The 13,818-nt window shown below is 47.5% G+C and overlaps 1 protein-coding gene across 2 annotated transcripts in view; it reads left to right on the forward strand.

Annotated features, from left to right (window-relative positions):
- The window catches only part of MRAP2 (melanocortin 2 receptor accessory protein 2), a 77,763-nt gene that overhangs the window by 44,086 nt on the left and 19,859 nt on the right, over positions 1-13,818 (forward strand). The window contains exon 1 of one of the 2 annotated variants that reach the window (XM_087817487.1): positions 1,235-1,293. The exons of the other annotated variant lie outside the window; for it this stretch is intronic. The gene's annotated coding sequence lies outside the window, so the exon portion shown is untranslated. Of the gene's footprint in view, positions 1-1,234; positions 1,294-13,818 lie in introns of those variants that run through there. 2 annotated transcript variants of the gene reach the window in all.

The following is a 13,818-nucleotide window of genomic DNA, read 5'->3' on the forward strand; positions in this document are numbered from 1 at the left end:
TCATCTAGAATTAAACTGCCTGTGAATGAGGCTGAGGCGTATGCACACAGCTGTACAGATGGTTTGCAAAATATTTCATTTTACATGTAATAACGACACAAGCTTTTTAAAAAAAAAAATCAATGAATCCGATGTCATCTCCAGGAATTCTTTTCTGGCCCCAGGATACTGAGTTAATCACATCTTTGGCAGCCTGGTGGCTGCTGCCGAAGCTCCTTTTTCCACATTGCACTACGGTCTGGTTAAACGAGGGCTCTGGGGTGCAGGGCTTGTTGAGCTTGAAGGCGAGCTCCTCCATTTATGAATGTGTGACCTTGGGCAATTCATTTAACCTCTCGAAACTACAGTTTCCTCATCTGTGAAATGGAAATGGTAATGATATTGCCCGATACCGTGCCTGTGAGTAGTAAAAGAAATGACCCATACCATAAAGAACAACTTCGGGGGTGGAACACTTTCTCCCAGACACCAGTGTGACTTGGGGGGCTCATCTCCAGCTCTCTACTCAAAAAGCCCTCTTCAGTGGGAGGCCACCTCAGGCAACCAGATTTAAAACTGCGCCCCCACCGTCAACATTCTCTCCCCGCTGCTGCCTGAGTTATTTTTCTCTGCAGCACTTGGGGGGCTGTTTCCCACACTACCTATTTTATTTATTATGCACGCTCCTGTCCCTTCCTATTACATAAGCTGCAGGAGGCTGTACCCCTAGCGCCTAGATCGGTGCCCGAGTGGAACGTGGACTCTGTTTTCTGGAAGTGACTGGAATTCACTCCTGGCCCCCTCCCGTCCTCTGGGCCCCGACTGAGGAGCACTGGACTGTCGTTGGCACCTGCATGTACGAGGAAGCAGAACTAAAACTGAGGTAGCAGTTTAAGCACATGATGGAGGACCTGACCTCGAACCCAGTGCCCAGGATTTCTCCTGCGCTCCCTGGCGCCGGCCCTCCCCGTCTGGCTGAGCGCGGCTGTGACTCAAGTTGGCGGGAGGACCGGCTGCAGAGCCGGGGCTGGAAGCGGGTGCTAAAGGGTGTTCCCAGCCTCCTCCTGCCGTCTGCCCCGCGCGGCCTGAGACAGGGAGCGGGAGAGGCTCCCGCAGAGCTCACCGCTCCGCGGCCGGGGAGGCGGCCCCTGCACCTCGCGCCGCCCCCGCCTCCGGTCGGGAGCGCGCAGCCCGCCCCGCGCGGCGGACCCGCAGCGCCGCGAGCCATTCGCGCGGCCCCGGGCAGCCCAGGCGGCGCCGGCGGCGCTCACGCACCTCGGAGCAGCTGCGCCCGTGCCGGGGGCGCACCAGCCGGTAACCGCGGGAGGGAGGCGGGGCGGGAGGCAGGGGGCGCCCGGGACGCTCAGCCGGGGGCGCCGAGTGGAGTGACTGAGGCTCTGGCCAAGGCAGTCGGCTCAATTGGGTTTGGGGGTGGTTTTTAGTTTGTTTTTTGGGTGGGGGAGGATGGGAGTGGGAAGCGGAAAACTGGGGTTCGAGGGTGCCCGGGGGGAAAAGTGGGGCCTAAGTTTAAAACCATCCTCACAGCCCGCGGATGTGAATTTCCAGCGGGGGAGCTTTGGAAAAGGCTGGAAGCGGGGGCGCTCGGGGCTCGGGTGGGTTTCTTCCTCTTTGCCTAAGAGCCGGGGCACGCCTTCTCCCCAAGGTGAGCAAACTTTCTACGCCCCGCGTGCCTCACACCATAGTGTCCTGCAACTGAGAGACCTGGGCGCGGGGTCCTTGCGGGCTCGAGCGAAATGCGCGGTCCGCCGGCGGGGCGCGCGCCCTGCAGGGGCGGGGTTCTCAGCATGAGCCCCGCTGGCCGGTGGGTTCACTGAGCTTGCCCTGGAGAGCCTGCCCGCGGTCATTTACTGATGAGAGGGAAGTAGCGGGTGCCCCCCCCTTCTGCATAATTAATTACGGAAGACGGAGTCGCCTCCTTAGAAACTAGTCCTGAGGCTGGGTGGTTTCCGCAGCAGAGATGACAGGAGGGTCCCCCAGTGCCCGGGACTTACTCGGAAGGCAGCACCACGCTCCCCAGCGCTCTGAGAGCAAAGGGAGCTTGTGGGACAGTGTCTGCTCCTCTGGGGAAGAGAAGGGAACTCCTATAAATAAATGAATTCTTACAAAACCTCTAAAGAGAAGTAGTATTTCCAGTTTACACGTGAATAAAATTAGGTTGAGATATTAAATAAGTTTTCCAGCTGCATCCCCCCAGTTAATAGTAGGGTCTGGGGGCTAGGGCTGTGAGGCTAGAGTCCCTTAGGTACATCACACGGGGCGCATCAAGAACTTGGGGAGGAAGGTGGTCCCGTCCTGCAAGGATGAGTTCCAGAAAGCAGGAGGCCACCATGAGCTCGGGTGCCCACAACAGAGTTTTGTTCTGATCAGCAAGATCATTCGGTGTTTGTGGAAGGTGAGGTGATATTAACAGGTGACGGGAGAAAGAGTCGCTCCCAGTCTATTTCTTTTCAAAATGGGAAGGCCAGCCCAAACCTTGAAGTGGCTGGATTGGTCAAGGCCCAAATACCAGGCATCCTAGCGTGTGAAAGCTTTCAGGGAAACCTCTGAGCAGGCTTTCAAGATGAGAGCAGACCAGGGAGGCCTTTCAAAAGAAGGAAACATTAAATGTTGGCAGCATTCCAAAATAAATTCTTAAAGAAAATAGAGCTAGATCACCTCGGAAATAATTTACGAAGACAATTTATGCCAAACTAACTGCTTTATCTTTTCCAGCAACCAACTGGTCTGTAGATTGGGGCATGCCATATCCTTTGCTTTTTGCATGTGGGTTAGGACTCAGGGTAATGACATCCGTGTAGTGAGTCGCACCAGCATTTTTTAGAACACGAATCATTAACAGGGAAGAAAAAACATCAGAGTGCATTGTATATGTGCAAAGCTAAGTATGTATTGTTTTGTAAACCGTGTGCATGTGTGTTAATTCTTTTATTATTATTGTTTAAATCAGCCCCAGGGATGGGGGGCAGGGGAGAGAGGAGGAGGGGAAGTGAGGCCCCAGCCTCACAACCCCCCTCTGTGTGTGTGTTTTCCACTCTATCCTGCTGCTTCTGCTTGGTAGCATACCTATTTCTGGCTGCCCCATTCGTTTTCTCAGGCTACCCACCTTTGCCCACAGTGGGGGTCACCTTCTTTTACCTTGTAGATGATATCCTCAGCACATTCTGGAAAATGTACCTTCCTCTTCCCCATTTCTCTAGGCCCCCAGATGTGGAGGTGTTTCGCTAATCAGAATTCATCTCTGATTCCTTTTTTTTTTCCTAACCTTTTAATGTGCTGGTGTGACGCAGTTAGGTTCTTTCTGATACACACCCCTCTTTGGTCCTCACAGCTAAGTGGCTGTTGTTATTTACATTTCCCAGTAAGGGACCTACAAATAATTCAGTCACTGACCCCCTCCCCATCATGGACAATCTCAAGTGAGTCCTGCCTTTGCAGAGGCATTTGACAAAGTCTTATACTGTCCCTAAGGATAAGGCGGGGACGGATAGGAAGTCTCTGTACTTCTCCCTGCACCTCCTGGGTATCACTCAGCAGGAGAAAGACACAGAGGGGACATTTGTCAGAGTTGCAGCAACTACAAATCTAGGAGGATACTCTACAAGACTCATGTCATATCTAGACAAAGATCCTAATACTAGAATGTTGAGCTCACAGTAGGGTTGAAGGTCTAGTTCCACATTTAGGTTCAGAGTCAATTGGGGGGTGAGGGGCTGGATGAAAAAGGTGAAGGGATTGCAAAGAAAAAAAATACGTAGACGAGGACAACAGCATAGTGACCGCCAGAGGGAAAGGGGGGTGGGGCAGGCGGAAGAGGCCAGGGGGACGTATGGTGGTGGAAAGAGACTTGATGATGCAGTGTGTAGATGCGTTATAGAGCTGTGCACTTGAAACCTGTGTGGTTTCATTGATCGTTGTCACCCCAATAGATTCAATTTAAAAAATAAAAAAGTAAAGGAAGGAGTGGCCTTGGTGAGCAGCACTTCATGTGAGAGAAAACCCTGGGTGTTCAACAGATTTCTTCAAAGGGATCTTTTGTCGCTTCCATTATCCCAGACCTAGTGTGGGGGGCTGTGGTGGGACCACTGCTTGAGCTGTACATGTGTTTCGTGCATTGGGGCTCATGTGGTGGCCTGGGCAGCAGGATCACCTGCCTTCCCAGTTTGTCAGGACAAAGGATGCCTGAGGATGTCCTGAGGACCAGGTGGGGCCATGTGGGAAAGAGGGCTGGCCCTGGGCCACTCAAAGTTCAGCTTAAGAGCAAGGGCACCCAGCAGCTGCAGTTTCCAGAAATCTAGAGGCTAAGGTAGGAGTGAGCAGTCTGTTGAAGGAAAGTGAATATCAGTAACGCACCCATAAATAGTGAAGACAGTTAATACAGTCTTGTCCTCTTGCTTTGATCTCGGGGTGAGAAACTGCAGCAGTTGGGTATAAGGTAGAGACAGAGACAAGAGGTCAACTGCCTTCCAGTCCCTGAAGGACACCAGTGGGCAGTAGGCCCTAGCTGGCACTGGGCAGGAGATTAAGTGTTATAACAAGGTTGGAGATTTTTTAATTTTAGGACGGCACATTTTAATTTTTTTGGGACTTTGAAGTTCTTGCTTGAGTAGAAAAGTCATGGGACCTGCTCAAGTGTTCGTCTGAGGGCAGAGAGGATGACTACAAGAATGCATTTTAAGGAGCAGTGGGAGAGAAAAACAAAAATTATTGATCCTGTCCCACACACTGTGCCAGTTCTGAGGATGGGTTATATAGGCTTCATTTGAAATAGTAAAGAGTAGCAGTCAGTGTGTTTGCTTGATGTCACATGTATTTCAGACGGCGGAAGATTTAGGGGTAGGAGCACTTAGAGTGCAAGGGAGTCAGGCTTCAGAAGACTGGCTCATCAGATAAAGACATAATAAATACTTAAAAGAAAATACCCCATAAAATTACCAGGGTTCTCAAGTGGACATCAGTCTGTTGTTCATGGTTGAAAACAACTTTCTCACGCGATTACCATATTCCCCAAAGTGAGGGCTTATCTCCAGACGTCTTCATAGCAGGCAATTGGGAAAAATTGTTGTTTTCTTAGGAAGCCCAGGCTTATGGGACATGGTCGAGGTTTTATTATTTTGGATACCAGCCTTTAGACAGGACGGTCATGTTATTTTTATCTTATTTCAGGATGCAAAGTGATTTTTTTCCTTGACTCGAGTATGAGAAGTGCTTAGTTTTGTTGGAAAGAAGGGAAAGTGTATGTTTTTGCTTTTCCTTCCTTGAAAATGTGATTCTTCAACCCATTATGTTGTTGCTGAGACGTGAAGTAAAAAAAGCAGAAGTCGAGAATGTACAAGATGCTAACATTAGGGATGTTAAAGTCTGGCTTTAACTGTTGCTTATATTTGTGTTTCCAAAATCTATGCAAGTTTCACCTGACTAGAGAATATAAGTAACTTGCATAACCCTTCAAGGGAAGACATGAACTTCAAATAATGTTTCTCCTCAAAGGTGCATTTGTTTTCCCCATGCATGGCCTTGGTAACAGCACAAATGACAGTTGAAGGCAAAGGTCAGGCAGGCTGAGGGGGCAGCTTCCTATGGGTTGGCTCTGAAGTTGCCTCGTTGATGGAGAAAGGAAAATTAGGAGATGAGTGAGGATATGTGGTTGTCAACATAATCTGTCTCTATGCAAACCTTTGTGTTGATTTTCCCAGAAAATGTAATTCCATCTTGTGTTGAAAAAAAAAAAAAAAGGAAAGAAACAAATTTAAGATGAAGATCTGAAGATCTGGAAACTGTACCATGTAAACCTACATATGTTCCTATCAGAGCCTCTTTAAAATTTCCACTAAATTACCCCAGTGGGAAGGGAGAGTACACCCATATTTCTGGGAGTCTGAAGCAGAGGCAAAGACTTCCAGAAGCAGTATCTTGAATATTTATATTGATTTTTGCTGTTTGCTCTGTAACCTATCTGTACTTATTTAATATAAAAATAATCCTCCAACTCTTCTCTTAAAATTGATGCTCCAGAAAAACATGCCAGATTTGCCAGAGGCTTTGGGGTTTATCTGGCATCCTCAGTCCTAGGCAAGCAGATGGGGGAACCTACTTTCTGCCCCTCGCTTTACAAAGCCCCCTCTGGCTCTTTCCTGGCCAGACCCCTCCACACAAGCAGAGGAGGCCCAGGGTGCCTGGAGCCCACTGCCTTCCTTTTACCAAGCTCTGGTTTTCTGGTAATCAGGGCTTGTGCTAGGGAAGCAGTGGGTGGAGTAGGCAGAGAAACTAGAAAAGACACACACCCCTAGTTTAATAATCCCAGACCCGGGGGGATAAGATGATCGTCGGAAAGTGTAGCTTTCCTGCTGCTCTGTCTCCAGCTCTTAAATAAATCACTGCTTTGGTTGAAATTTCCCTTTCTGTGGAATAGAGATGGAAATACCCCATTTCTCTCCTTTTACCTTGGCTGTCAAAAGAATGGCTCCATGCCGGGCTGTAGAGAACAGTGTGTGCTGCTTGGAGACAGATATCATGAGCAATAACTACAAAGTAGGCTTGTTTACAGAATCATCCCCTGAGCATTCAAGAGATTGCCCTCTCACTCTCCTGAGTCTTACTGTGCTAGGTGTTTCAAAAAACTCCACCAATTAAAATGGAAAGGCTGGTTGTTTCCCAAGTATGATTAAAATGCTAATTCGCCTGGCTGTGATGTTTTATAATATGACAGCTATGTAAATCTCTATGAAGGTTCAGTGAGAGGCAAAGTCAGATTCTTAGGCAGTCCGATTTATATTCTCTCCTTAAATGATTCAAGTCATCCCTGGGCTGGGATCTCCGAGAAAGGAGAGAGTCCTCGTGGGCTGAGATAGTTGGACAGGACCCCACGGGGGAAGTGGTGACTGAGCCCTACCCTCAAAGGTAGGCAGGAATCTGGAGAGGAGGGAGGTGGCAGCCCAGGCCGGCAGGTGGAATAGAGTGGGCAAGGGCTCAGAGGACCATCTTTGAGGTCCCTTAGCAGGTCCCTATGCCGTTGTGAGCCCTTCCTTTCTTAAGGAGACTTTTGCACCTGTTGTCTGTTTGTGTTGCCAGGCTTTTGTATTGCTCCTTAACCTGTTCGTGTGTGCATGTGTGTGTGTGTGCGTGTGTGTGTATCTGAGAGGACAGAGTTCATGCGGGTAGAATATGGTTCCCAAGACAAGCCTGAAAGTTCAAGCGGGTAGAGTATGGTTCCAAAAACAAGACTGAATTCTTTGGGGTTATAGGCCTTTACTTTTCAACTTCCATTAAATCTCTGGTAGCCAAGTTCATAGTGTTCATAGTGTTTGGGCTGAATTGACTTATACTAATTTTAGCACATTCAAAACCAGTGCTCTTTCTCCTTGAAGGACATGTTGATGAGAATGGAATAAACATATTTGTTGAAGATGTTATATACTGGGATAGATTAATGGCACTTTGAAAATGGTTTTCTTTCCAAAAATATATTTGTTCTTTAGTTATAGTGAGAGTGATTGGTATAAAGGAAGTCATTTTAATGGACTCTCTGGGACAGTTTATATAATTACCTTATCAAAGAGAACATTGTTATTTAAAAAATTAATTCCAGCAGCTCTCTTAGTTTTCCAGGGCTGCCATAACAAAATGCCAAAGACTGAGTGTCTTAAACAACAGAAATTTATTTTCTCAGTTCTGGAGACTGGAAGTCCAAGATCAAGGTCTCAGCAGAGTTGGTTTCCTCTGAGGGCCAAGGTTAGGATCTGTTCCAGATGTTTCTCCTTGGCTTGCAGATGCTGTTCTCTTGCTGTCTCTTCTAGTTTGTCCTGCTGTGCACAAGTGCCCCTGGTATCTCTCTCTGAATCCTTATTGCCTCTTCCTGTAAGGACAGCAGTCAGATTGGATTAGGGCCCACCCTAACGGTCTCATTTTAACTTCATCACCTCTTTGAAGACCCTTTCTCCAAAGACAGTCCTATTCTGAGGTACTAGGGATTAGGAGTTCAACATATGAATTTGGGGGGGGGACGGGACACAATGTTTATATTATACTACATATACACACACATAGACATAATTTTTACAAATAGACACACACCATTGAGTTTGTGATACATGTGGAAAGCAACTTGGTATTTTATTAAGTTACAGAATCATAGATCTGGAAGGGAATTTCACACATCTCTTTCAGTCCTTTGCTTTCAGAGAGAGTGAATGTGTGAACTATTTCAGGGAGCTACCATGTGGATGTAGTGGACAGAGACAAGGTAATGCAGACCCACATGGAGGTAGCGGCTTGCTGCGAAAATACTAATGCCAGATGGCTAGCTGTCCTTTCTTGCAGAGAAAAGACTCCATTTATTGTGAAATTATATCTTTCCTACTTGGGGGGTACTTGAAATGACTTTTTTTGCCTACAAAATGATAATTGTTAATGATAGTTGTTTTAAAATTTTTACTTACTTGGCAAAATAAAAATGTTGGCAACCCTGTTTTCTAGGTGCATGAATTCTAGCTGGTCTTCAGAAGACCTTCCCCAGACACTGGAAACAGTTTTATGAGATTAAGGTGCTTCCTCTCTGTCATCAGGAAGCAACTGACTAAATGTAACCCTCAAGAAGGCCCTGGAAGCTTTGGATGATGACACATAATGGACTTCTGCTGAAATGAAGTGGGCTAATGACAGGGACAACAGAAGGTGAAGCTTATCAAAAGGAGAGTTTGGGAAGCAGTCAGAGTATTTCCAGAACTAGTTAAGGTGAGAGGACCATAGTTGACACAGTACAAATACTCTCCCTGGTTTAGAAAAGGGTGATTCCTCACAGCCTAGACAGAGTATTGCTCTTACATGGAGAGGAATCACTGAAAGAGCTCTTGAAAAGAGCAAAGCTGGATCCTTGAAGGTTGGCCATGAAGGGAGGACCCACTGGGAGGGGTGTTTGGATGTCCCAGCACCATCTTTTCTTGCCCGGGGTGGTCCTTTGCTTTGTGGAGTTCTCAGTTACCCTCCCTCCAAGAACATTGGTCAAAAAGTACTAATTTTTAATTATTTTAAATTATTAATTATTTAATTTTTAATTATTTAAAATCATTTTACCGTTTTTAAGTGTACACGTCATTGGCGTTGAGTACATCCACTTTGCTGTGCAATCGTCATGGCCATCCATGTCCAGGACTTTTTCATCTTCCCAAACTGAAACAGTCCCCGTTAAACACCAGCTCCCCATTCTCCCCTCCCCTTAGCCCTCGACAACCACCATTCTGCTCTCTGTCTCTATGAACTTGAATAGGTACATCATTTTAGCGTAATCATGTAATATCTGCACTTGTGGGTCTGGCTTATTTCACTCAGCATAATATTTTGAAGGTTCATCCATGTTGTGGCATGTGTCAGAATTTCCTTTCTTTTTAAGGCTGAATAATATTCTGTTGCATGTACATACAACATTTTGATTATCCATTCATTTGCCAGCGTCCCTTTGGATTGCTTCTACCTTTTGGCTCTTGTGAGTGGTGCTGCCATGGAGATTGTTGTATGAAAAATGTTGGAGACCCTCCTTTAATTTTTTATAGGTATATACCCAGAGGTGGAATTGATGGATCATAAGGTATCCCATGTTTACATTTTTGAGTAACTGCTATACTGTCTCTCATAGCAGCTGCATCATTTTACATCAGCAACACAGAAAGGTCTCACATCCTTGCTGACACTTATTGTTTTCTGTTTTTTTTTTTAAATTTATTTTTATTTTATATAATAGCCATCCTAATGGGTGTGAAGTGATATCTCACTATGAAGCACTGCTTTTTAATAGTTGGTCATTGACTTGACTCCAGGACTTTTAAACATACTTTGACTGAAGGTCAGGAACAGAGCAAAAATAAGTAGAAAATATTGGGAGTCCAGAAAACCTACCTATAACAGAGTGGCTGACTTGAGGTTCCACTGGTGTCCTCAAGCTGCCTAGAATTTTTTGAAGTCCAGACCAAGAAAAGCAAGGTCCAGAGAAGGGCAGGTATTAACCCTGTAACACTTCTGTGGTGGAGACCCTAACCCCACCGTGGGGGTGGCCTCACTTTGTGGCTGCAGCAGGACGTCTGTGCTGGGATACAAGACAGCACAGCACCCTGGCACACGTGCAGTGGGGTAGAGGAGGAGAGCCCTGCTTCATTATATGGCTCCTTTGCCCTAATTCCACACTCACCAGCTTCTCTTCCGATCTTAAATTTTATTTCCCAGGCCATGTAAAATATGCTCTGGTCCACTTGGGCATTTTATTCCTTATTGTAATTCAACAAATTGATGCTCTTATTGTAAATCATTCTGCTGTGCTTGGTCAGAGTGACTCAGTTCCTAAGGGCTTCCTTGCCCCTAGAGGACTGTGAAAACCCAACTTCCTAAATCTGCAGAGCTGGGGCCAGGGTGTGGTCACTGGGGGCAGTGTGCCAGACACCCCCACACATATCTCAGAGCCATGCCTCATCAGTTCTCCGGACATCCTTTCCAGGTGGAGGTTTTACAGCTTTTCTCTAGGGTGTTTTTCCCCTGTATGGGCAACTGAAGTCTCTGTTAGAATGGGAGAACTGTGCTCTCAGGTTCGGGATTGAGAAAGAGAGTGAAAGAAGATAATTTTGGTGGCCTCTCTATATTATAAGAAATTGATTCAAGTATTTATCGCTTGTCTGCTATGAGCCAGGCCTTGTGTGGGTTGCTGGAAATACCGCAGTGAGCATGCAGGGAGCCCTGACCTGATGGTGCTTATGGAAAAGAGTCAGGAGGACTGAGGAGGCCACTGGAAGACTGGCCTGAATGGCCTTAGCATCTCCTGGACTGTGGGGTACTGCAAAGCTCTGTTACTGCCTTCAAACATCTCCAGTGTCTCAAGGACAGTCATTGTGTCCCAGCACCTAGTAGTTCATGCACTAAGCATTAGCTGGACTCAGCCAGGGAGTAAGACAGAGCCAGGAAACACTGACTTTAAAAATTATTTTCTAGCCTATTCACTGCTATGTAGGTGCCTAGGGCATTACTGGAGGAGGTGGGCTTAGGAATCTAACCCCTTATTCTCTTTGTTGTACCAGCTGGCAGAGGAAGGATGCCCACTCATTAATTAAGCGTCTCTCCATTTCAGGTGTTGGATGAATATCTGGCTCCATGAAATACTAAGTCCTTGTTCTTGTTTTAGAAGTTGTCCTTCTATTGGCATCAATTCTGATTTTAAGACAGAAGAAATTTTCAGGCTTGGGAGCACTTCTTGTTCCATGTTTTGCTCCTAGAAACGAGTAGCTGCTGTGCAGTGATGTGGGACTAGACAGGAACATGCCCCCAGAATTTCTTAGCCAGCCATCATTCACCCTGTTTTTGAGGTCTGCTGGATGACTGAATACCTTCTAGGAAATATCAGGGAATGGCATGAAAAAGTCGATAGTGTAGAGAAATTTGGGGAGTACCTCCCTTTGCAAAGGGGTGAGGAGTCCAGTGTGGTCAGAGTGTCAGACTTTAAGTCAAAAGATAGTAGTCAGGAGGAGGAGAGGACTCTAGGGTCCTGGGTACATGACCCCTGTAAGTGGAGGAAGTAGAAATGCACATCCTGTGAAAGGAGTTGCTGACTTAAAGTGGACTCACAGAAAGGGGATCTGCAAACGAGAATGGAAGTGACAAGTGCAGGTAGCAGGTTGTGGGTTCCCATGGAATCTATAAAAAGGAGAAAGCCGGGGATGGTCATGTCAGCATTTTTAAAGCACCGCCCTGGAGGAGTCTGCAAAGGCTCTGATTTTAGAGGGTCAGGCGTGGTTCTTTGCTGGGATGGGTTGCCTTATAGAGATGCTTTAGGATTACTCAGCTGGCTCTGGTCTAACCATGAGCCCAACTCATAATCTTGCAGTCTCATTTGATCTGTGTGTCCCTACCCACCTAGATGCAGGTGAGCTGGGTGCGCTGTCACTTCTGATGTGAGCGCCTGGTCACATCTCCATGCAAAGTGGGAATTAAGATTCTAAAGCTATGATTCTGAAGTTCCAACCTTGGGCTTCTCAGCCACTAGAGCGTGGCCTGGTGGGACTTTATCTTTGGTTTCTCAGACGCCTTTGTGGGAGAGACATTGGGTGATGGGTCATGAGGATGACTTCTCTGTGTTGTGCTAGGGACCGTTGTTTCTAGGAATATGAGGAAGAAAGACGTAAGAACAGGTAACTGATGAGGCCTTTATGGCCCAGGCCAGAGCAGAGGCTGGTGTCCAGGGTGGCATGCCCACTTTCGGAGTTTATGGGTTGAGGAGGAAGATGATAGAATCACACTGTAATTGGGAATTTTGATCAAATGGGCCATTAGGTCTTCTTCCTCTTACAAGCCAGACACCATGGGTCTTTGGATCTGTGGCACTGACTGGCAGCTTCTGGAGTGCCTTTCTGGGTGCTCTTTCTGGCTGGGCTGTATGTGTGTGTGTGTGTGCGTGCATGTGCATGCTCATTTTTCAGGGTTTAAAAGCATCTTTTGGAGTTTTCCTTAATGTACTAGTCCTGTGCTTGAATTGGCAGTCACTTGGAAAACTCATCTTCTGATGTTTACCCCGTCACATGGAAATAAAGGTTATCCAGCTCCAAGGTAACAGCCCCCTTGGTGTGTGTACCCATCATAACCCACCAGGGATATTGATGAAGAGCCTTTATTCCCCCCACAGGAGGTTGCATGTCCCAGAACATCTCCCTAAATGTGGGGGATAGAAAGAATTGCTTGACCTGTCTTTATGAAGCAGAGTGCCCAGGGATGGTGTGGGAACCTGGGTTGGAGGAGGGAAGATTGGATAGTCTGGAGAAGGGATGAAAGTGTGGGAACATGGGTGGGAAAAGGGGTGATGTTTAAGCAGCCATGAAAGGCGTCTGGGGCCTCTAATCACACTCCTTCTTTGGGGCTTGAGATACCTCTGTGTCCCTCTCCCCGCAGAAGTCGGCCTATACAACCCGTGGACAGGTAAACTTCCTTTCCACATGTGGCTTTGAGGCGGGGTGGTAACTTTTCATTATTGTTGGCAAGGGTGCTTTCAGCTGCTTAGAAGAGCAATTCGTCGCTTACTGCTGCTGCAGGAAGCTTGGTAAGGATGTTTCCTCTTGAAGAAGTTATTTTGAATGATGCCAGTCTCATGAAGAGTCCAACATTATGAAACCATGGGGAGGGGGCTGCGCGCAGGAGCAGCGGAGGCAGGGAGAGAGCGGCCGCCTGGGCTCAGCACCCCCCCCCCCCCCAGTAAGCTGGGGCCGGCGACCTTGCCCTCAGCGCCTGCTGTGACCCAGATGCTCCTCACTGTGGAGACAAGCAGGCTCTGGGGCCGCTGCCCAGCCGTGCCGGCAGCTTGCAAAGGGTGAAACGGTGGCAGCTTATGTTCCTGCAGAGCTCCGGGAGGCGGCCTTGGGTTTTGGTGGCGGGTGCTGTGCCGGGTGCTGCCCACTGCAGCCTTCCGCTTGCTGTGCGCCGGGGCGCGTTTGATGGCCCACGCCGATTGCTCTGAGACGGATGAAAAACACCGCCTCGTGGACTTTTGCCAGGGTGCTGACTGCTTTAAAGGAGAAGCCAGGGCTTCTGTCTTCCAAACCCATCTTTGGGATTCAAGAACTGAAAGGGAAAAGTGGTGGAAACAGGAGTCCCTCCTTTTATGTGGAGGCTGCCCAAATGGTGACTGCCAGGGAGGGCTTGCCTGGCCTTTCTTTCTGCTTCCCTGTTACTCACTCAGAACCTCTGGCTCTGTCGTTCACTCTTGTCTCCGCATTCAGGGTCTTTGCACAAGGGACTTTCATTACCTTAGGTCTCTCTCCATCCCTGAATGGTTCATTTAGATGAACAGGAGTGGTA

This window comes from Miniopterus natalensis, chromosome 5 (genome assembly GCF_054644295.1).
Source record: "Miniopterus natalensis isolate mMinNat1 chromosome 5, mMinNat1.hap1, whole genome shotgun sequence".
Taxonomy (NCBI): Eukaryota; Metazoa; Chordata; class Mammalia; order Chiroptera; family Miniopteridae; genus Miniopterus; species Miniopterus natalensis.